This window comes from Mauremys mutica, chromosome 1 (genome assembly GCF_020497125.1).
Source record: "Mauremys mutica isolate MM-2020 ecotype Southern chromosome 1, ASM2049712v1, whole genome shotgun sequence".
NCBI classification, from domain to species: Eukaryota; Metazoa; Chordata; order Testudines; family Geoemydidae; genus Mauremys; species Mauremys mutica.
In genome coordinates, this window is record NC_059072.1 from 345055401 (window position 1) to 345078769 (window position 23369).

The 23369-nt window shown below is 41.7% G+C and overlaps 1 long non-coding RNA gene across 2 annotated transcripts in view; it reads left to right on the forward strand.

Moving 5' to 3' along the window:
- LOC123361959 overlaps positions 1–23369 on the forward strand; it is an 87678-nt gene that overhangs the window by 54084 nt on the left and 10225 nt on the right. For both annotated transcript variants that reach the window (XR_006576301.1, XR_006576300.1), the window contains exon 3: positions 2247–2353. This is a non-coding gene — a long non-coding RNA (uncharacterized LOC123361959). The remainder of the gene's footprint in view (positions 1–2246; positions 2354–23369) is intronic.

Genomic DNA, 23369 nt, shown 5'->3' on the forward strand with positions numbered 1-23369 from the left:
ATCTTTCTATTTTCATTTATGAGATGAGCTTATTAAAATATGAAAATAAAGCCAAGCCAATCCACCATGTTAAATAAAATGCACCACTGCTTTTTTACTATCTATACAGAGATGTTTTCCCATCATGCTACGTGGCTTTTTAAATTAAATGTCAAATACCATTTTGGCCCCCAGAGGCTTGAGCTTTGGGGCAAAGTCCAGACTTGTTGAGTACAGACTTATATTTATCTTAATGCTGATTATATATCTAATTATGGTAACTGTAAAATGAATAAATCTTTTATTTTAATTTTGAACCATTCAGGTCTAGACTGAAAGGAATTTCACTTCTTAGTGTAGCCATTAGGAGAGCAACAAAGGCCATAAAATAAATAAATAAATATATATATATATATATATTGACAGGGTCAGGCCAGATGGCTACAAGAGAGTGGTCGAAGGTAGATACATTAGCTCCAGGTTAAGCAGGTCCCTTTTCCCTGGGTAAGATAACAGAGACTATTCCAGAACACTCAGGAACTTTCTAGAACTAATTAAGGCAGGCAGGCTAATTAGGATACCTGTAGCCAATTGGGAAGTTACTAGAATTAATTAAGGCTAATCAGGACACCTGGTATAAAAAGGCTCTCAGCGCAGTTAGTGAGGTGTGCGTAAGGAGCTGGGAGTGAGAGGACGTGCTGCTGGAGGACTGAGGAGTACAAGCGTTAACAGACATCAGGAGGAAGGTCCTGTGGTGAGGACAAAGAAGGTGTTGGGAGGAGGCCATGGGGAAGTAGCCCAGGGAATTGTAGCTGTCGTGTAGCTGTTTAGGAAGGCACTCTAGACAGTGGCAGTCCACAGGGCCCTGGGCTGGAACCCGGGTAGAGGGCGGGCCCGGGTTCCACCCAAAACCTCTCAACTCCTGATCCAACACAGGAAGATCTCTGAGGCTAGCAAAATCTGCCAATAAGCGCAGGACCCACCAAGGTAGAGGAGGAACTTTGTCACAATACATATATATATATATGAAAAGGGGTGTGTTCAGCTAGAAATATAAACATCTTCTGTGGAACCAAAAGGCTATGGAATCGCTCTTTCTCTCAGGTACTTCTATGCCCCCCATCATGCTAGTCTGTGAGCATCTGACAATCTTTAATATAGTTATTCTCACAACACCCCTGTAAGCCAGGGAAGTGCTATTACCTTCATTTTATCAATGGCGAATGAAGGCACCGACAGACTAAATGATTTGCCCAAGGTCACACAGGAAGTCTGTGGGGGCAGCAAGGACTTGAGTCCTGATCCAACTGCTGGACCATCTTTCCTCTCCATTTGACACGATTTTCTCCTGCTAAGAGCTGGATTGAGGGTGGTGTATTTATGCCAATAAACTTGGTACTCAATTATTTTTGGGAAAAAATAATAGTTTTGGTCCCACCTCAGTTTCCTTTCAGTATGTGACTTGACTTGACCAAGGTCATCCAGTAAGTCAGAGAGGGAAGTGAGGTTATACTACTTGTCCATGGTCACACACAGCTGGGAATAGGGACTGGGAATTGTGACTTAGTTTGCTGTCCAAACACCTGATTCCACCCTGTCCTTTTAAGTCTGTTGGAAGATTTTCATTGGAACAGTCAATTCTAGGGCAAGAGCCTCATCTGGTGTAAATTGGCCTAGCTCAGTTAGCTATGCTGAGTTACACCAGCTGAGGATCTCAGCCCCAGAACCTCATTTTATAGTTTGCATCTACCCCTGCCAAAGGGCTCATTGGATCCTGAAAACCATTATCAGATAATACCTGTTGGAGAAAACAGAATGACGTTATTCTGGCACTATCAATCTTAACGTGATGTGCTGTAATTTATTGTGTCAAGGACAGTATATTTCGAATACGTTAACTTTAAATTGCCACTTAATGCAATTAGTGCAGTGTTGCTAATATAGTTAACACTTTTATTGGTAATTATATAGTCTCTAATACAATACATATAATGGGTTATTAATGCAGTAATTTATTAGCATCAAGTAAAGCTGCAGCAGAGCAATAAACCTGGCTTTATTGCTGCAATGTAGCATTCCAGTGCACTTAGGTTTTTTACACAGAGATTCAATAAATTCCTTACACTGACACTACAAGCTACTGCTGTGTTCTGCCTAACCTGATAAAAAGATAGGATTCAGCACCCTTTTGATGATCTTGATGTCCCTCTGTCAGTAATGTGGATTGATAATTTTCTCTGTTCATCCCCCAACCCTCCCCTTGACAGATGCACCAGGTCTCCCTCTAACTGACGAAGATTCCTGTCTGTGAGAATGATCTTTAAATGCCTTCAGTTCAAGGACTCCGTAGACTGTCTCTTTCAACTAATATGAGGTACCAAAATAGTGAAATTTAATGAGATAGAACAACCAAATTGATTGTCTAGAAAAAAGTACCTAAGAGAATAGTTAAGGTGCTGTGTCAATCACTTTGTCTTAGCAGCTTGTAAGCTGCCATCATCATGTGACACTATGGAATGACATGAACATACCTTGTGCCAGGGACTCATATTTATACCTTTGGTTTAACAGGCAGGCAGACAAGTAGCGTTGAAGGTTGTGGAATCCTTTGTTAAGGTCCCAGAATATAGCTTGTGGTCTTGTATTTTTTAATATTAATATACCAATTTGAAACAACAGTTGATGTTATTTTTGCAACAAATGGAACAGGGAGTTTAGATGAGTTTGGATGCACTTAAACTTGGCCAGGAAATTGAATTGTCACCAAATTCCTGAGAAAGTTATCTTCGAGGAATACAATTGTGACCCCCTTTTCTTTTTTTCCTTTGTGGATCACGTTTAAGATGTAAATTTCATCAGGCAAAGTACTTGTTCATATTCTAATCCATCCAGCAAAATGAGGTCTACTCATGACACAGTTATATGGGCCAACTGCCTGGTTTGTTCAAGCTACTTTGCACTATCTAGCGATGTGGCGAAAGAGAAAGGCAGGTCTGCAGTTGTTTGTCACCAGAGTGGCCTAAAGCAGCTGGATTGTACTGGAGAATGCAGCCCAATAACTATGAGCCTGAGTTCAATGGGAATCTTGCCTGAGTAAGAACTGAATGACCAGGTCCAGACTGTTGCTTCATCCACTGACAGAAAAAACAGAGACTCCCCTCTGATTTTTTTTGTGCACATTCCAGAATGATAATTCAATGTAGTAAGTGAGGTGTGGAAGCCTCTAACCACTTACCAAGCTATCATCTGAGGTGCTCATGCTATGACATCCCATTTTTCATATGAAGAGAAGGGGCCTGGCTGCAAGGAATTCTGAATGAGGGGTCGTTGGCCTAGGAACTTGTTTCTCTCCTTATGGTCCACTGGAGTTCATATCTCGTGATGTTCGAGACATGTTGCAAGACCAATTTGTCTTCCCAAGTTCTTCCTCTAGAGGTGGGAGACTGAGTGGCTGGGGATGGAAGGCTGGGATGGGATTGGGGAGATTTTTTTCCATGTTTGGTCACGCTGTTTGTTTTGTTAGGATCAGGGAAGAGGCTTCAGCTGTAGGGACAGCATGGGAGGAAACATGGGAGTGCTCGTGAGAGGTGTTTATACAAAAGAGGAGTGAGGAAGTGGAGTTAACAATGCACAAGCGGGGGAGTAGCCAGTGTTGGCAAGACAAGAACATTGTGAGGCCATGGAGGTCAGGAAGGAGATGTGGAGCCATGTAAATGTATTATTGATCTGACATTTCTTTTGTAAAATGTTGGTCGTGCCACTTTGCAATGCCATTTAAAATCTGCTATGCTACAGGGTTGGCATTTCAAATACCTAGCAATAATAACAATAACAGATTGAATTTCTAAAGTGCCTCCCATGCAGAAGGATCTAATGGCACTGTCAGTTTCTCAGGTGTAACCAAAATGAGAGTGAGCGACTCAAATGATGTTTCAGATTCCCTCAAAATAGGCATCACCTGTAGGGATAATGAAGTGTCAGGAACAGGGTTAGACAAGCTCATAACAAGTCTCATAAAGGGATTACTTTAAACGAGAATGTGGAGCTCCCCATGGCAAATGCTACACACCTGCTTCCTCAAAATGAACCTTGTAATTGAATTTTCGGCTCTTCTCGGCTCCTTTTTTAATCTTTCCCCAACTCTGAGTTGTAGCTGTGGCCCCGGTCTCAATTTGAGCCATCTGTTCCATTTCTAATATTAACATCCTGCATCATACCGTGTACGATGCCCCGAAAAAGTGATAAGATCACTTCCTCCTCGGAGCAAACCTTACATTTCAACAAAAGGTTCATCTGTCACTTAAAACCAACACCATCCCACACACACGCACCTGTCACATTAGAATATTTATTAATAATCAAGCCTTCATGTGTTTGACAAGCCAAAGAAAATTAACAAATCTATGTGAAGAGACCTAAAGAAGGTGAGTGAAAGAGAGAGAGAGAGGGAGAGAGAGTCAACATTTCTTCTAAGAATTACGGTGCTCACGGTAGTCCATTGTAGCAAGCAATGCATTTTTTAAAATAAGCATTTTCTTTTGATTTAACTCCTTGGGTACCCTATAATGTACTGCCAGGCTCCAAACCGAGTGGCATTTGTATAACCCGAGAGAGGTAGGTTCACTACATGCTAAGCCATTTCAGAGACATTGTAGGCACCGATATGGTACCTAAAACCATATTGATCTGGTTGTGACTAGTGTGTAGCAAGTAAAGGATTAAAATTCTGGCACTGGGTCCTCAATGTAGGCTTTTTGGGCCAAGGACCATGTCTTATTTTGGCTTTGCCTCTTGTGGGTGCTGCGGTAAACATATATATAACCGCAGATGTGCACGCACGCACACACAAAATACATTAAAAGAGCATTGTTAAGGTCACAAAGTCCAGCACTCAGGTTAGGAAATGTCAGAATAGAGGTTACCTGTGGAACCTTAATTCTGTCTCCTTGTGCATATACATTATAATGCAGTCTTTAATTACATGACCGCTTACTGTTGTACTGTTGGAACTAAGGCACAGAGAGATTTAGGTCAAAAGCATCCGCTAAGTTTGGTTGCCCACTTTGAGATGCCTAGGACCTGATTTTTCAGATTACTTAGCATTACATAGCACTTTCTATGTTGAAAGCACAGGTTCCATTGACTTCAGTGGTGGCGGTGAGTGCAAAGAACTCACATTGGGCACCCAGAAAATGAGGCACACACAGTGACCACCTGTGAAAAAGGTTAGGTTTAAGTGACTTGCTTAGCATCACACATAAGAGGCAGGGATAGAATCCAGTGCAGCATTCAACGGTCTTAACAATCAGACCCTCCTTTCTCTTCACTACCCACCTTCCAACTTCTGCAACAAATGAAGGCAGAAGTCCTACAGACAAAAGCCTCCTTCACTACCCAACCCTGATTTATCTCCAGAGCAGGGCCCTCTTGTGCACTGCATTAGACAAGAGTTTTGTGGAAAAATTAGTAGGTATCATTGAGAACTCTGTGTTCCTAACCCTCACCCCCATCACCCCTGCTCTGATCCAGTTGTGAATCCAAACTTTTGCCTAACAGTAAAATTGTCAAAATGACACAGTGACTTAGGAGCCTAGGTCCAATTTTCAAAAGTTAATTGGGAGTCTAAGTCCCATTGGTACCTAAGTCTCTTTTGAAACTAGGACTTAGGCTCCCACGACACATTCATGCTTTTGAAAGTGTTACCCCAAATCTGAACCACATCCAGATCTGAACACTATCTCGTTGGCCCATCTCCACTGAATGTAACAACCAATGCATCTCCTCAGATTTAAGTCAGATTCATATTTATGCTGTACTGTGTCCATGATTTTAAAATGTATATCAGTTGGATCTAGATTTTTCTCCTTAATTAAGAAATCATGTTGGCTGCCATTTTACAGAATGTGATTTACTCACCTGGAAAAGATGAAATGTATCACAACAAACTAGGGAAATGCAGCCTAGATGGCGCTATTATAAGGTGGGTGCATAACTGGTTGGAAAATCATTCCCAGAGAGTAGTTATCAGTGGTTCACAGTCATGCTGGTTGGGCATATTGAGTGGGGTCCCACAGGGATCGGTTCTGGGTCCAGTTCTGTTCAATATCTTCATCAGTGATTTAGATAATGGCATAAAGAGTACATTTATAAAGTTTACAGACGATACCAAGATGGGAGGAGTTGCAAGTGCTTTGGAGGATAGGATTAAAATTCAAAATGATCTGGACAAACTGGAGAAATGGTCTGAAGTAAATAGGATGAAATTATCAGGTGCACACATATAAAATGGGAAATGACTGCCTAGGAAGGAGTACTGCGGAAAGGGATCTGGGGGTCATCGTGGACCACAAACTAAATATGAGTCAACAGTGTAACACTGTTGCAAAAAAAGTGAACATCATTCTGGGATGTATCAGCAAGAGTGTTGTAAGTGAGACATGAGAAGTAATTCTTCAGCTCTACTCCATGCTGAATAGGCCTCAGCTGGAGTATTGTGTCCAGTTCTGGGTGCCACATCTCAGGAAAGATGTAGACAAATTGGAGAAAGTCCAGAGAAGAGCAAAGAAAATGATTAAACATGACCTATGAGGGAAGATTGAAAAAAATGGGTTTGTTCAGTCTCGAAAAGGGAAGTCTGAGAGGGGACATAACAGTTTTCAAGTAATAAAAGGTTGTTACAAGGAGGAGGGAGAAAAATTGTTCTTTCTAACCTCTGAGGATAGGGCAAGAAGCAATGGGCTTAAACTGCACCAAGGGACGTTTAGATTGAACATTAGGAAAAACTTCCTAACTGTCGGGGTGGTTAAGCACTGGAATGAATTGCGTAGGGAGGTTGTGGAATCTCCATCATTGGAGATTTTTAAGAGCAGGTTAGACAAATACCGGTCAGGGATGGTCTAGATAATACTTAGTCCTGCCATGAGTGCAGAGGACTGGACTAGACCTCCTGAGGTCCTTTCCAGTGCTATGATTCTATGATCATTTTACAGAGCCTAGATTGGTGGAGGGTTGAGACAGAGCTACCTCCATGACTGCAGTTTCCCTTTAGATCGGAGTGACTGCATTTGTCCTTATGCACATTACCCCCTTCACAGAGTAGTTCCAGAGAAAAGAAGCAGTTTTGTTCCCTTGGATCCACCAGTAGCCTTAGGCCTTGGCTACACTGGCGCTCTACAGCGCTGCAACTTTCTCGCTCAGGGGTGTGAAAAAACACCCCCCCGAGCGCAGCAAGATACAGTGCTATAAAGCGCCAGTGTAAACAGAGCACAGCTCCCAGCGCTGTAAACTAATCCCCTCAGGGAGGTGGAGTACCTGCAGTGCTGGGAGAGCTCTCTCCCAGCGCTGGCGCCGCGACCACACTCGCACTTCAAAGTGCTGCTGCGGGAGCGCTCCTGCGGCAGCGCTTTGGAGTTTAGAGTGTAGCCAAGCCCTTAGCTACATGATAAACAGTAGGAAAAAGTATCAAAGGGGAAGCCATGTTAGTCTGGATCTGTAAAAAGCGACAAAGAGTCCTGTGGCACCTTATAGACGAACAGACCTATTGGAGCATAAGCTTTCGTGAGTGAATACCCACTTTGTCACATGCATGTGGTGGAAATTTCCAGGGGCAGGTATAAATATGCAGGCAAGAATCAGTCTAGAGATAATGAGGTTAGTTCAGTCTGGGAGGAGGAGGCCCCCTTCTAGCAGTTGAGGTGTGAACACCAAGGGAGGAGAAACTGCTTTTGTAGTTGGGTAGCCATTCACAGTCTTTGTTTAATCCTGAGTTGATGGTGTCAAATTTGCAAATGAATTGAAGTTCAGCAGTTTCTCTTTGGAGTAGGAAAAAGAAAACTTTGCTAGCTGGTAAAATAGGGAAGAGACATCAGGCATCTATTCACACCTCACTCCTACCACAGGTATGTTCCACAGTGTCTGCCAGGCCTGAGCGATGTGGAGCTACACATTAAACTGAAGTTACAGGTTGTTTTTAGTGCCCCATACCAAAAGGCTTTAATGCAGAAATACACTGTGTCAAAATAAAGCATCACTGGAATTTAAAAATAACGTACTCGTTACAGAACTGAACAAGACTGTCAAAATACGATGGGACAGATTCTCAGCTGGCATAATTTAATGCTGTGTGAAGATATGCTCCTATATTTACAGTAGATCCCTTTCGTCAGCTTCTGTAGTGCAGCACAAAATGCACAGATCTGAAAATTGCATATTTAAAGAAAGGGGGCCTTCTGGGGATGAGCTCTTGCCTCATGGGGACCCCCCAAAATGTGACACTCGGAACATGCCTAGGGGTAGCTCAGTTATAGCAACTTGTTCTCAGAGCCCTGCATGGGCCTGGCCCAAGCTATCAGAGAGACCACCTCACTCTGTGTGATCATGACTTCTTGTGACAGCTGTGGTGTTCTGCAGGAACAATGGAACTGCCAGCTTTGAGAGTGAGACTTATGCATGTTGAAGACAGCTTTCCTGATGCCTGACCCACGACTGCAAAATTCACTTCCATTAGACCATCCATGAGTCTCACTGCTTTCAGACTGAAATGTCAGATCCATCCCTTTCTTCCTCCTAATCTATCTATTTCAAAGGATTTGGTCCAAAGGAGCTAAAAAAGCCTAATGCAATAATTGCTGTCTAAGAAACTTCTTCAAAATGTCTGCAAATTGATTAAAACTTTAATGTTATTTTCAAATCTTGTCCAGAGACTTAGAAATACAATTAATATTTTGTAAAGTTAACAAAGGTGATGAGACCCTTAGGAAACAACGGAAATGAGGGATAGTTGGAAAAAAGGCAAAAGCTCACCGTGTTTATAGAATTACTGAGAGGACTGGAAGAGGGATTACTGCAAGAGACAGAGCGCAAGGACTCAATCATACTGGTGATTAGATACCATGATGATGGCTGTGGTATAAGAACCTAAAAATAATAGACCTTTTTTTGTTCTGTGTTCGTACAGCACCAAACACAAAGAGGGCCTGATCCATGACTAGGGCTCCTATGTACTACGGAAATGCAAATAATTCATGATAAGAAGAACAGAGGTTGTGAAATTTTTGGTGCACTTGAACCCATCTCTGATTTAATACATATTCTCTGTCTCTCCCATACATTAAAATATAGATAAGTAACTACTTCAAACCACAGTTCCTGGTCCAGGCACTTGATGCAGTATAAACAGTCCATGGTTCAAGTAGTGCTCCACTTGGGGACAGAGATCTGTCTGCGTACAGAGAGCTATTTTCAGGATCTGGGGTCCCCACATATTATAAACAAATAATAATTGACTCTAAATAAATTCATCACATGTGGTTTGGAACCAAGACGATGTTAGTCATTAACCTCAGCTGTCAGTTACCAGATGACGAACACTTGGTATAGCATTGATGCGGGCAGCTGATTGACAGGTAAGTCTAGCACATCCAGGCAAGGACATTCATGGTACGTCTTCACTACCCGCCGTATCGGCGGGTAGCAATCGATTTCTGGGGATCGATATATCGCGTCTCATCTAGACGCGATATATCGATCCCCGAACGCGCTCCTGTTGACTCCGTAACTCCACCAACCCGAACGGCGGTAGTGGAGTCGACATGGAGAGCCGCGGACATCGATCCTGCGCCATGAGGACGGTAGGTAATTCGATATAAGATACTTCGACTTCAGCTACGTTATTCATGTAGCTGAAGTTGCGTATCTTATATCGATTTTCCCCCATAGTGTAGACCTGCCCTCAGTCTTCATGAGGAGTTCTGGTTGTTGGAGGTTGCAGGAAGAATTTTCTGAATATTATTGGTTACAAAAAGAGTCTATTGGCTAATGAAAAACAGCCCTTTTTCAGAATAAATATTTTTTGGACCAAGAGAAGGGAACTTGAAATAAAATAGCATCCATCCATCCACCCTGGCATTTATAAAAGGAAACCCAGTGAGGGCTGGTCTGTACAGTTTCATGTACCCATGTTACTATGCTGGTTAGTGGTGTGATATTTTTACTGAAATAGTTATACCACTGTATCTAAATCCACATTAGGGGGTAGAGCGGAGTGAAATTCAGAATTTCCATCCTGCAAGAAATTTCAACATTTGCTGAAATTTCTAATTTGCAGAAAGGAAATGCTGAAACATTTCTATTTGGAAATTTTGAGATATTTCATTTCAATATTTTTGATTTAAACAAAAGTAAAATTGAAAAGTTGTTTTGGTTTATTGAACTGACTTGATACACTTAGCTTTGAGACCATTCAATATTAAACTACATTTTTGTAGAGTGACACATTGCCTCATGGGAGCTGTAGTTTGACATTCTCATGTCTATCTTTACCTCAGTGGGCCAGGTTCCCAGGCTGGACTATATCTCCCATGATGTACCTGGAGTCACGTGACTCCTAGGATGTACCACACTGCTCACTCAGAGGAAAATCCACATTGAATTATGGGAGATGTATCCTCCAGAGATCCTGACCCATAGACAAGAATAGGGGACCAAACTAGCACTCCGATAAGGCAATGTTTTTACTATACTGTGAGTGTGGCTGCCATCACCACTGACCATGGCAGTCTTTCTCAAGCCCAATGAATCTTTAATTAGTTATGCAAAGTGGAACAGCTCCAACAGGAGACATTGAGACACAATGAGACAGTAGCCTTGTGTTTAGAGCACTTCCCTGATGTATAGGAGACCTTGATTCAAATCCCTACTTCAGCCAGTTTATCCCAGACCTGAGAAACCTCCCTGGTGAAGGTTTTGTAAAAACTGGTTCTTTCCCATGAACGCTTTCAGTGATGAATCATCATTTTATGACCCCAAAAAAGTGTAATTGGAAAATTCTTGCACGGCTCTAATTAATATCAATCAATGTCTATTAAAACACATCATTTTGCAGGGAAAGACACACTAGCTTTTAACAAGTGAACAGTACTAACTCCATGATATTTAACAATTTTATCAAAAAGGTGAATAATGTTTTGTTTGATCAGAATATTCAGGCTGGCATTTAAAGAGATCATGAGACATGAAGCATGGCAATAATGTGAATCTGAGGTTTTTAAGAAACAAAATTAACTGGTTTTAGTGTATTCTGTGCACCTCTTATCTGAAAAGAGTAATCCAGTTATGATTTGTTTAGTTTTAATATTCCAAAGCACTGACTGGAGGAATTAAGGTACAATGAATATATATTTTAACTGTCTAGAAAAAAATAAAAATATATTTAAACAATGTGATGGTACCCTAATAGCTCTGAAATAGCTCTTACTTGGCAAAAGTACTGACAACTAATTGGCATTAACTAACTTAGCTACTATAATTGTACTCAAGGGAAATCACTACACCGGTACTACATTTCTAACAATATGCCCCATAACATTTCTTAATGAAGCTTACTGTTAAATCATCTTTTGGAATATTCTTTTTTCTGAAAAACTAAATAGTTTAGAATAATAAAAAAAACCTTCTCACAAATTACATCCTGTATGTCCATCTTTCTGTAGGAGTGGCCTTAGCAACATAAGGACTGGCACTTGGCAGGTCAAACTTCAGCAGGCTCATTTGAGCAATGGTCTCAAATTGCAGAGGGAGAGGTCTAGGTTGGATATTAGGAAACACTATTTCACTAGGAGGGTGGTGAAGCACTGGAATGGGTTACCTAGGGAGGTGGTGGAATCTTGTTCCTTAGAGGTTTTTAAAGCCTGGCTTGAGAAAGCCCTGGCTGGGATGATTTAGTTGGTGTTGGTCCTGCTTTGAGCAGGGGTTGGACTAGATGACCTCCTGAGGTCTCTTCCAACCCTGATATTCTATAAGGAAGTAGTGAGGCCATTGGCCTTGGGATTCAAGAGACCCAGGTTGAATTCCCTGATCCATCACAGATTTCCTAGGTGACCTTGAGCTAGTTGCTTAGTCTCTCTGTGCCAGTTCCCTGTTTTTTTTTCCTTTTAAATAATGGAGATATACCTATCTCCTAGAACGGCATTGAGTCCAGCCCCCTACCTTCACTAGCAGGACCAAGTACTGATTGTGCCCCAGATCCCTAAGTAACCCCCATAAGGATTGAGCTTATAACCCTGGGTTTAGCAGGCCAATGCTCAAACCACTGAGCTATCCCTCCCCCCTGTAAAATGGGGATATTTGTCAGACACAGCAAAACAAGTTGATTTGTTTATCAACAAGGGGAAGACAATAAGGGGAAGAAAAAGGTATATGTGTCTATCAATATCCTTAAAGCAACCATCAGAGTAGATGGAGAAACATTAGAAGAAGTAAGTTGTTTTATCTAGCCAGGGAATAAGATGTCAAGCAATGAATATCAAAAGCATCAAATAACTTTCATACATTTGAGAAGATTTGGAAAAGTAGCATGACTGGCACTGATACAAAAACACAATATGTTAGCATTGGCATCATGTCTGTCCTCCATTATGGATAAGAGTCATGGAAATCTACAACAGAAATTGATAAGAAAATCAACCCATTCCAAAGTAAATGCCTGCAGAAGATCTTTAGAATCCATTGGAAAGAATTTCTTGCAACATCAAAATTCAAAGGAGAGCAAACCAATCTAAAGCAACAAACATGGGTAGAAGAAAACAATGGACATATTTAGGACATGCCTTAAGGATGGCACCAACACTACTTCCACATCAAGGGATAATATGGATGCCATCCGGAGAAACATTACACAGAACAATAGAGAAAGAAGCCAAATCCATCAATATGACACTCAGAAGCCTGAACAGATCAACACAAGACTGAAGTAAATGGTGGAAACTGCTGGATGCCCTGTGCACCTGAGGGCGGTGGGGGTGGGAATAAAGAAAGAAAGTTCCCTACCTCACAGTGATGTTGTGAGGTACATTAAAGATTGTATCACACTCAGCTATTTGTTAATCAGGGCCTTGGTTTTCAGCTTTGCTTATCTACGTTACGGAAGTCTTGTGAGAATTAGTTCATGTTTATAAAAGTACTTTGAGCTCCTCAGATGAAAGGTGTATATACTTGTGCAAAGTAATATTTTTCTTGAAAGAATTCTGCTTGTACAGGTACATTTCCAAGGATAGGGAATAATCTGTCTTAATGCCTTTGTGTAATCAACTAGCACTGTGCAATTCAGAAATATGAATCTGTGAGCTAAGGGTTCTGGTACAACTGGGCAAGCTGTTTGTAGTGAATAATTTATTTGTTGAGTTTTTAGCCTTTTTTCTAATTGTTGTGAATTATTCCTGAACATAAGACAATTCATGGGAATTTGTTTAAAATATTCCATATATGTTTACAGATATTTCAGCATGTGGTTGTGGCTAGTAAATGACATGTGCTTTGCTTCATATATTAGATATTTGCAATTAAAAATCCACATTCAACCAATCCATTTGGAAGGTTGTGATTATAGCTGAGCAAATTTTTGTGTACAAAACCTTTCATTGAAAAGTGCAGATTCTGGTCAACTGAAATAATTCACCAACTTGGGTTGATTTAAGTGAATTGTTTTGTAGGAGACAAAATTCTGAAATGTCAAAAATTCATTTGGCATTTCCAAAATAAATCTTGCATTTTTGTTTTGGAATTTCCCTCATTTTAACTAAAAATAACCTACTTAAAACTGTTTAAAAACCCTCAAAACTGAAACAAACCATGTTGTTTCTGGTCAAACAAAATGTTTTGGTTGACCCACAACAAAACTTTTCAACATTTCTATTTATAAAAATTTTTGAAACAGTTTTGTTTTGGGTTGACCGAAAACAATTTTTGTTGCATTTTTTTTCAGTTCGCCACCAAACCAAAAAATTGGTTATTTGCACAGCTCTAGTGACAGACTGGAGTAAGTCTGTGTCGAAGTGTAAATTCCATTTTGTTTTGCGAATGCCAGTTTGTCTACTCTGTATTGTAAGCTTCAATTTGGAGTGTGACCTTCATTTGTATTGTAACCTCCATTGTGGATTAAAGCAGGGGTTCTCAACCTTTTTCTTTCTGAGGTCTCCCCAACATGCTATAAAAACTCCACAGCCCACCTGTGCCACAACAACTAGTTTTCTGCATATAAATGCCAGGGCTGGCATTAGGGGTAGCAAGCAAGGCAATTGTGGGGGTCCACATGCCATAGGGGGCCCTGCGAAATTAAGTTGCTCAGGCTTTGCCTTCAGCTGCAGGTGGTGGGACTCAGGGCCCCAAGCTTCAGCCCCATAAGGTGGGGCTTTGGCTTTCTGCCCTAGGCTCCAGTAGGTCTAACACTGGCCCTGCTTGGTGGACCCCCTGAAACCTTCTCGCAGCCCCCCAGGGGCCCCGGACCCCTGGTTGAGAACCACTGGATTAAAGCATCCATTTTGTGGTAGGGGCTTGACAACTCATTGTATGACTTTGAGGATGGCACAGAGCAATCTAAGGCTATCCATTCCATCTCTCAACTACTGGCCCATTCATAAAAATAATGACTTCCTTCACATAAGCTGATTGGGCAGTGGGGCTAGAGCCAGCCTGGAACTAATTGGGGAAGAACCTGGGCAAAAGGAAAAGAGTATTTTAAAAGGTGTCTGCTGCTCTGAGTAGAAAGCGACCACATCGAAGAAGATTAAATTGAGGAGGCAGGAAGGGTTGCCTAGACTCTGGATCTGGATGCTGACCAAACCCAGAACTCACAGGAAGGAGTGGAGTCAGGCTAAGAGGGGTTGCAGTCAAGATTTTGTTTTTTCAAAGATCTGTAACTCTCTAGTGCTTTCAAGAGTAAATTGCCGGTGGTTCAGAAATGTGGATACAGGCTAAACCTATATCCACATTCTTCCTGAAGGGATTAATCAAGCAATTCAGAGTTCCCATGGTTCAGCGGAACTCTGAGGGACTGTTTATTGGAAACTGGGGCCTTGGGAGGGTTGAGACACTGGCTTCGGGGTCTAAGGTGGCTGAACTGTAGGGTCCAACTGGCCAAGAAGAGTGCCAGACATGATGTCTGCACTGGGAGTGTGCTTGAGAGACCCAGAGCTTGGAATGGTGACAAATCCCTACCCAGACCCAGGGATAAGCAGCATGTGGGAAGCCACTCACAACAGACTAGCACCCATCCAGAGATGGGGGACTGGAAGAGGTCATGTACATCCATTTGCTAATGGGATGAATGGAATTGTCTGATGTGAATGCTCCTGAGCACAAATTCAGAGTTCTCTTTCTGTGAATATTCTGAAATTTTTGGTTAACATTTTCTGTATTCATGAAGATCTCTGAGCCAAATCTTTGCTGGAGTGACTCCATCAACATCATTGGAGTTAGACCACCAGATGATTTGACCCACTGCTGGGAAATGTGTTTGATAGAATATTTGTGGAAAGCAAACACAAAAGGGATAGGATTAGGGTAAAAATAAACTACTTAAAGGTTCAAGTGCATGTTTGCCAATAGCTTTGCATGTGGATTATTGCATGTACATGTGTTTCTGTGAAGCCCTAAGCACCCCCTGTGAAGTGCTGAGAACTCTTGATCGGTGTAATTGACTTCAAATTACATTGGCTGAATTTAAAGCTCACATTTACGTACATCACCTGTGCTGATCACTCTTAGCTCCCATTGATATCAGAGTGAGCTGAGAGCATTCCAATATTTGTAGGAAATACTCAGCAACTTGTAAGATCAAGCCTTTAAAACGACTTTGAGATCTATGTGGTAGGGGCTTGCTAACCATTTGACATTGTTAACCTATTTATTGTGCAGCTCCATGGTGTACAGAATGTTTGCAGTGTTACATATATAATGACGATACAGGACATGATTAAAGCTGGTTCAATAGTAAGACTCTCATGAACTTTAGTTGGCTTTGAACCAGGCCTTTAAAGACCAACAAGAAAAAATGTCTTTCTTTCTGTCCCTTTCAGACAACTCTTATTGTCTTTTCTTCTCTCTTTCTGATCAAGTCTTAATTTATTTCAGGAGATTCCACCATAAATACATCTAAGTTTCTTAATGCCAAATGACTCTGAATAATGTGTCCCAATTAATTACATCCTGGAGTTGTTTTCAAAGGCTGGTATCATTCAGTAACTAAGCTATTGGCTACCTATTAAATGATATAATCCTGGATTCTGTAAAGGAGATCAAACATTTAACTAACTTTTGTCTATGTCCAGAACACATCAAAGAGTTGATATTTACACTGAAACCCTTCTGAAATGCTAATGCAAATCATTAACTCCAGCCTGCAGACTCCATTCAAATTGTTAACCAAAGACTGCAATGTCTGGAGAAATAAAACTGGAAGCTTTTTTCAATGAGCCTTTTCTTTGCATAGATTAAAACCATGGTTTAATCTTTGGTCTGTATTTTGGTTAATCTAAATTACAATTAAATGATGAGTGAAATTGTCAAACTTTTTCAACCCCACCCAACTTTTTGTTAACTAGTTCTTTCAGGAGACTACGTAACTTTTAACAAGGATCCCGTCCTATTCGTTACTTCCTAGAATGCCAGTCATCTTTCCTGTATCTCTAATGACTGTGCCTGCACTATTCTCATTCCACCACTTCATTGCTTTCATTGTGTGCTCCCTTCTTTAACATAGGGCTTTGCGGGTACTGTGAGCTCATTAAATAGCTCTAAAACATCTAATAATAACATACATATTGAGTGAATCATTGTAGCCATCATGTGAGATAAGTTTTCCACTACAGCTGGGTGAACTATTTGCCTTGAATAATTTATTTGTCAAAATTAACCCGTCTCTCTCTATGCACCCTCCACTTGGTCTCACCCACTATAATTAAAGTTGCAAATCAGTTTCCATTTAAATCCACCATTTTTACATGCCTTAAATTTTCAGGAACCATGTCCTTATTTGATCTTGAGAGGAAGGATGGTTTAGCAGCTAGGGCACTCCACTAGGCCGCAGGAGACCTGTGTTTAGTTCCTTGCTCTGCTAAAGACTTCCTGTGTGACCCTGGGAAAATCACTTAGCTTCTCTGTGCATCTGTTACTCATGTGTAAAAATGGCATGTTCCTGTCTCCCACAGGCCTTGTACATGTGTATAAATGCATTAAAGATTGTGATGTGCTTTGAGATCTACTGGCGAAAAGCACTATGTAAGAGGTAGAGATTATCCTGGTTTGAAGTTCAATCGTATTTATTTTAAAGCTTGAGCAAAATGCCTTCCACTTCTTAAGCCACAAGCAACAAGCTAAACACAAACTCTCACTGTCAAAATCTTCTTGCTTCTTTTTTTTTTCATAAGGAAAACTTAAATGGCTGAACTAGGAAAATGTAAATTTGGGGCAAAATTCTGCCATCTGTGCCCTGGCCTTGGTGCAAGTAGGGTCTGACCTAAAGCCCATTGAAATCAATGGAAGTCATTCCACTGACTTCAGTAGGCTTTGGGATTGGGCCCTGACTTAGCCAGGAGTACAATGCCTGGCTAAGTGCACTTAGCAATGATCTGTGCTCCAAAGGGGAAAGATCAGCAGGACTAAGGGCGTAGCCAGGTCCAGCGCATCGCTGAGTGCATGCTGCTGTCGAGGGTCAGCCAGATGGTTAGGGTAGTCCACTTACCGAGCTGTAGTAATGAGTGCTGGTGAATGGGCGGGATCTTGGCTTCCCCAAACCATTTTGCCCTGTGCAGAAAGAATGGCTGAAGGCCCTTTCGGTCATCCACTGTACCTCTTTATCTGGATCAGAGGAGCAAGGGCAGAATTTGGGGTTAACCCTCCACATGTTATGGTAACAGAACCAACGTCATAACCCTAATCCCTAAGCAGGGTTTGAATTGAACTCTGATCAAAGCAAGCTGGCTACAGCTCAGCAGCAGCACCACCCATAGTCTCTTTGATGTTCTTAGGTTTTGCTGTGTAGCTCAATCCACTGCAGGCTAATGAATAATGTTTCAGATTTACATTCAGCAGTTCACAAAACTGTGACATCTAATGTCAATGCCAATAAACCTGTCTCACACAGATATTGTGTTTGAGGCAGTCGACTGAAAATTGATTGTGTGACTTGGTTGAATATAAATCACATATTTATTTACCCTCAACTGTGGACGTATTATTAGTCAATACATATTCATAAAATATTGGTTAAGTAAATTAACACTTGCCCATCATAAATTACAGCTAGGAATAATTTGCAACATAGGGAAAAATGCATATTTTAGAATTGATTTGATATGTTGAATTATTTAAGCATTCCTAAATAATTTTAAGCCATTAATTTAAATACAGAACAAAACCCCATTGATGTCCGAAAGACATTTAAAAAAATGGCTTTTTTTCTTCCATTTACTATTGCCCTTTTACGTATATGTTTTAACTGACCAATCCGGAAAAAAATATTTAAAGTCACAAATTTGCTGTGGGCCTAGTGCTTCCATTGTGGGAAGATTAAAAAAATCCAATTAATTATTTAGGACCAGATTCTGATACCTTTAGGCATGCTGCGTGGTAGCTGACTCCATGAAAGGCCCCTTTGGCTTAAATTCCATATCTTGGACATTTAAATATCTTGCCAACATCATAGGTCTGTGCCTGCTCACACTGGCTCAGACTATGGAGCCCTCATCCTGTTGAGTGCTTACTCATATGAGTAACCTTTTTTAGTATGCAGTGCTTTTTGTAGCCAGGTTGGTCCAAGGATATGAGATATAGGGTAGGTGAAGTAATGTGTTCTATTGGGCCAACTTCTGTTGGTTGAAGAGACACAATTTCGAGATTCAAAAATCAGATCAGAAGAAGACCTCTGTGAAGCTTGAAAGCTTGTCTCTTCCGCCAGCAGAAGTTTGTCCAATTGAAGATATTACCTTGTTGAGATGGTGCCAAATTATTATGAATTGCTGTGACTGATACGAATAAATGTGGTAAGCATGATTTTGGTATGGCTTGGTATGTCTGAACTTGCTAGAGGATTTTGGGAGTAGGATTCTCTTAGCATTATATAAATGATGTGGAAAACTACCGAAGGTACTGGAACTGCACTGGAATGGTTAAAATAATCTTGGTATGCGTGGATGTTTCGACATCAAACTTTGGAATATCAGCAGGGGAACCAGCCCACAAGGTAAAGAAGATGTAAAAACAGTGGTGAAAGAACAGGTTAAGGACTATTTAGGAAAACTGGACATGCATAAGTCTATGGGGCTGGATCTAATGCATCCGAGGGTGCTGAGGGAGTTGGCTGATGTGATTGCAGAGCAGTTGGCGATTATCTTTGAAAACTCGTGGCGATTGTGGGAGGTCCCGGACAATAGGAAAAAGGCAAAAATACTGCCCTTTTTAATAAAGGGAAGATGGAGAATCCAGGGAACTACAGACTGGTCAGCCTCACCTCAGTCCCTGGGAAAATCATGGAGCAGTAATCCATTTTGAAGCACTTGGAGGAGAGGAAGGTGATCAGGAACAGTCAACCTGGATTCACAAAGGGCAAGTCACGCCTGACCAACCTGATTGCCTTCTATGATGAGATAACTGGCTCTGTGGATATGGGGAAAGTGGTGGACGTGATATATCTTGACTTTAGCAAAGCTTTTGATACGGTCTTCCACAGTATTCTTGCCAGCAAGTTAAAAAAGTATGGCTTGGATGAATGAACAATAAGGTGGATAGAAAGCTGGCTAGATCGTCGGGCTCAATGGATAGTGATCAATGGCTTGATGCCTAATAGGCAACTTTTATCAAGTGGAGTGTCCCAGGGGTCGGTCCTGGGGCCAGTTTTGTTCAACATCTTCATTAATGATCTGGATGATGGGGTGGATTGCACCCTCAGCAAGTTTGCGGATGATGCTAAGATAGGGGGAGAAGTAGATATGCTGGAGGGTAGGGTTAGGGTCCAGAGTGACCTAGATAAATTGGAAGATTGGGCTAAAATAAATCTGATGAGGTTCAACAAGGATAAGTGCAGAGTCCTGCACTTAGGATGGAAGAATCCCATGCACTGCTACAGGCTGGGGACCAACTGGCTTAGCAGCAATTTTGCAGAAAAGGACCTGGGGATTACAGTGGATGAGAAGCTGGATATGAGTCAACAGTGTGCCCTTGTTGCCAAGAAGGCTAACAGCATATTGGGCTGCATGAGTAGGAACATTGCCAGCAGATTGAGGGAAGTGATTATCCCTCTCTATTTGGCCTGGTGAGGCCACATCTGGAGTATGGCATCCAGTTTTGGGCCCCCCACTACAGGAAGGATGTGGACAAATTGGAGAGAGTCCAGCGGAGGACAACGAAAATGATTAGGGGGCTGGGGCACATGACTTATGAGGAGAGGCTGAGGGAAGTGGGTTTATTTAATCTGCAGAAGAGAAGAGTGAGGGGGGATTTGATAGCAGCCTTCAACTATCTGAAGGGGGGTTCCAAAGAGGATGGAGCTAGGCTGTTCTCAGTGATGGCAGATGACAGAACAAGGAGCAGTGGTCTCAAGTTGCAGTGGGGGAGGTCTAGGTTGAATATTAGGAAAAACTCTTTCATTAAGAGGGTGGTGAAGCACTGGAATGGGTTACCTAGGGAGGAGTGGAATCTCCATCCTTAGAGGCTTTTAAGGCCTGGCTTGACAAAGTCCTGGCTGGGATGATTTGGTTGGTGTTGGTCCTGCTTTGAACAAGGGGTTGGACTAGATGACCTCCTGAGGTCTCTTCCAACCCTAATTTTTTATGATTCTTCTGTGATTCTGTGCAATCAGTGGGCTTGGTGTGAGCTGACATGGGTCAAAATGACCCTTTCTGGATGACATCATGCTAAGAGCTTAAGTGAATAATTGATAACAGGGTAAATGTTGATTGAGCTTCGGTCTGGGTCTGTTCTGCAGCCCCTTCTTCCAAAATATTAGAGTATACCAGTAATGAACGCCCTCAAGGCATATTTCTGGGACATGTGACTCATTTGAGAACAAAAGTTATAAATGCTAAACAAAGTAAATTAATTGAGTTCCCCAATTAACATCTGAAGAGGTTCAAGACCGTGAGATGGAACATTTAACAGACCCAGTGCCTAAAAGGGGAAAGAAGAGAAGAAAAGAAGTCTACATCTAGAATTGGTAGATATATCTGCCTTGTTTGCTACTCAGGATACTGTGTAAGGCCAACATAGTTACTGAGGGTTTATGCTTGGGGAGTTAAGGCTTATAGGAAAAGACGTGTACTGTGTAACCATAACTACTTGTGTGATTCTTTCTCAAATAAATTACTGTGCTTTAAGCAGATGGGTTTCCGAATTCTCACTGGTACTAGTAACATCCTCTTGTGAATGCACCAGCATTGAATTTTAAACCTGGTTCATGCGGGCATCAATTTTTCACTTTCTGGACCCTGTACTGAATAAATGCAGATTAATGTGGAGTGACTGAAATGATGTTTTTCTTTTTTCATGGACATACAATGAAAAGAAGTATTATGGTGTGTGAGTTTAGATTGCAAACACAAAACAGCTTCTCTTTGAAAAGGCTGAAGAACACAGAATTGCTCTTAGGTCAGACAAAATAAATGTCTGGCTTAGTTGGTGATCTCTGAGAAAGGGCTTCTAGGGTATCCAGAATAATGAATATTCTTCATTAATAATTGTAAAAAAGAGAAATGTAACGGCACTTGCCTCTGGCATTCTTGAGGCGTTTAGATCTCAGGAGTGTTTTCCCTTCTGATTCAAGGTGCATAACGACCAAACACAAAAGTGTGCTTGGATTTCTATCCCAAATGCCCACTCACTTTTAAAAAGTGAATTCTGGTGTCAGTCAGAATAACTCCATTGTCAATGGAGCTACACCAGTTTCCACAATTTGAGGATAGGGCCCTAGCTTTGCACCTTCAGCCAGCATTCTACATGTTCCCTCCGTGCTGAACTCTAAAGAGAAGTGCCTGAGGAATTCACTCCCATTTACTGGCTCTGTGACTGGCACAATTTAGGAGTGAAGTGTAGGTAAGGATGCTGAGAAGGCCTTGGATAGTGCTTTCAGCTGCTCTTCAGCAAGAGCTTGCTTCTACGCCCACTGAAATTGGTGGCCAAGCTCTCCCTGAGTTCACTGGGGTGGGTTCAGACTTCCACTGCCTCTGCTCTGCAGTGAAGCCCTCCAGAAGAATAACAGCAGAGGTGAGCAGAGTCCCATGGATTTGGCCAATAGAGACATGGAAGGGGAGAGGGCTGGCTCTGCTCCCATTTCCCTCCTCTGAGCCCCTCCACAGGTTTCCCTATCTGGAGGTTCAGAGAGGGGACAGGCGAGGGGAGAATGGGGATGGCTGCTGGGTGTGGCACTCCTCTCCACACTCCTACAACCCCATGTCTCTCCAAACCCATGGGACAAACCAGAGCTTGTCACTGCAGTGAATCATACAGGCTTTTTCTCTTGGGGAGCCCATCAGGAACTTTGCTGAAAAGGGGCTGGAGGAGCAGGGGAAAAAAAAGCATTTTGGGTCAGTTCAACAAACCAAATGATTTCAATTTGCATCAAGCTGACCTGAAACAAAATATTGTGTTTGGGTTTTCCCAGCAATAGGTTGATTTTTTTTTTTTGCGCGTGGGAGCAACTGCATTTTCTGTTGAAATATCATTTCAGTGGAAAATTCCCAACCAGCTCTAGCCAATATCATTGATCATAGGGTCCCAAAAGGAAGAAATGCAGGTGTTTGCCAGCAGAGTGATAAGTGATTAGTACACATGAGTTAGTGAGCCTGAGACCTGTTCTAAGAGTGGAAGAATTGCAAGCTTCTCCTCTGAGACCCATAAGGGCAAAGTGGGTGCACTTGAGGTGGGAGCACTTAGAGACAAGAAAGAGAGCAGTGGACTTTTTCTAGATGTTCTAGAATCATAGAAATGTAGGCCTGGAGAGGCCCTCAAGAGGTCATTCAGTCCATCCCTCCTGAACTGAGGTTGGATTAAGTATACCTAGTCCATCCCTGACAGGTGTTTGTCTAGCCTGTTTTTAAAAACCCAAGCAAATACTCCCAAGACTGGTGGGTAACATTGAAGTTAAATTCCCCAACCAGTCACAAACTGTGCTTCTGAGCCCCACACTAGTTATCAAGAAGCAAATTAAAAAATAAATTAAAAAATAAATCACACAGCTCCCTTATTGCATTCCAGTTCTCTGCTTCCCAAACAGCATCTAGGACCATACAGTAAGAAGCTATTTTGAAACTCTGCTCTCTATACAAAATGTTCTTCTGAACCCCAAAGAGCCAGATACATTACTGGGCTAATATTAGGTTGGATCTTACCCAAAATACCATGCCGCTAGCCAATCCTTTAGTGTCTAAAACAAAAGGTTTATTATAAACCTTGGCTGCAATGATTTAGTTGGTGTTGGTCCTGCTTTGAGCAGGGGATTGGACTAGATGCCTCCTGAGGTCTCTTTCAATCCTAATATTTGATGATTCTATGATTCTAAAGAAAGAAGAAGAGATGGTAAAACAGTCACATACATTCAAAGACTTCAAAATCCATATATCAGGTTC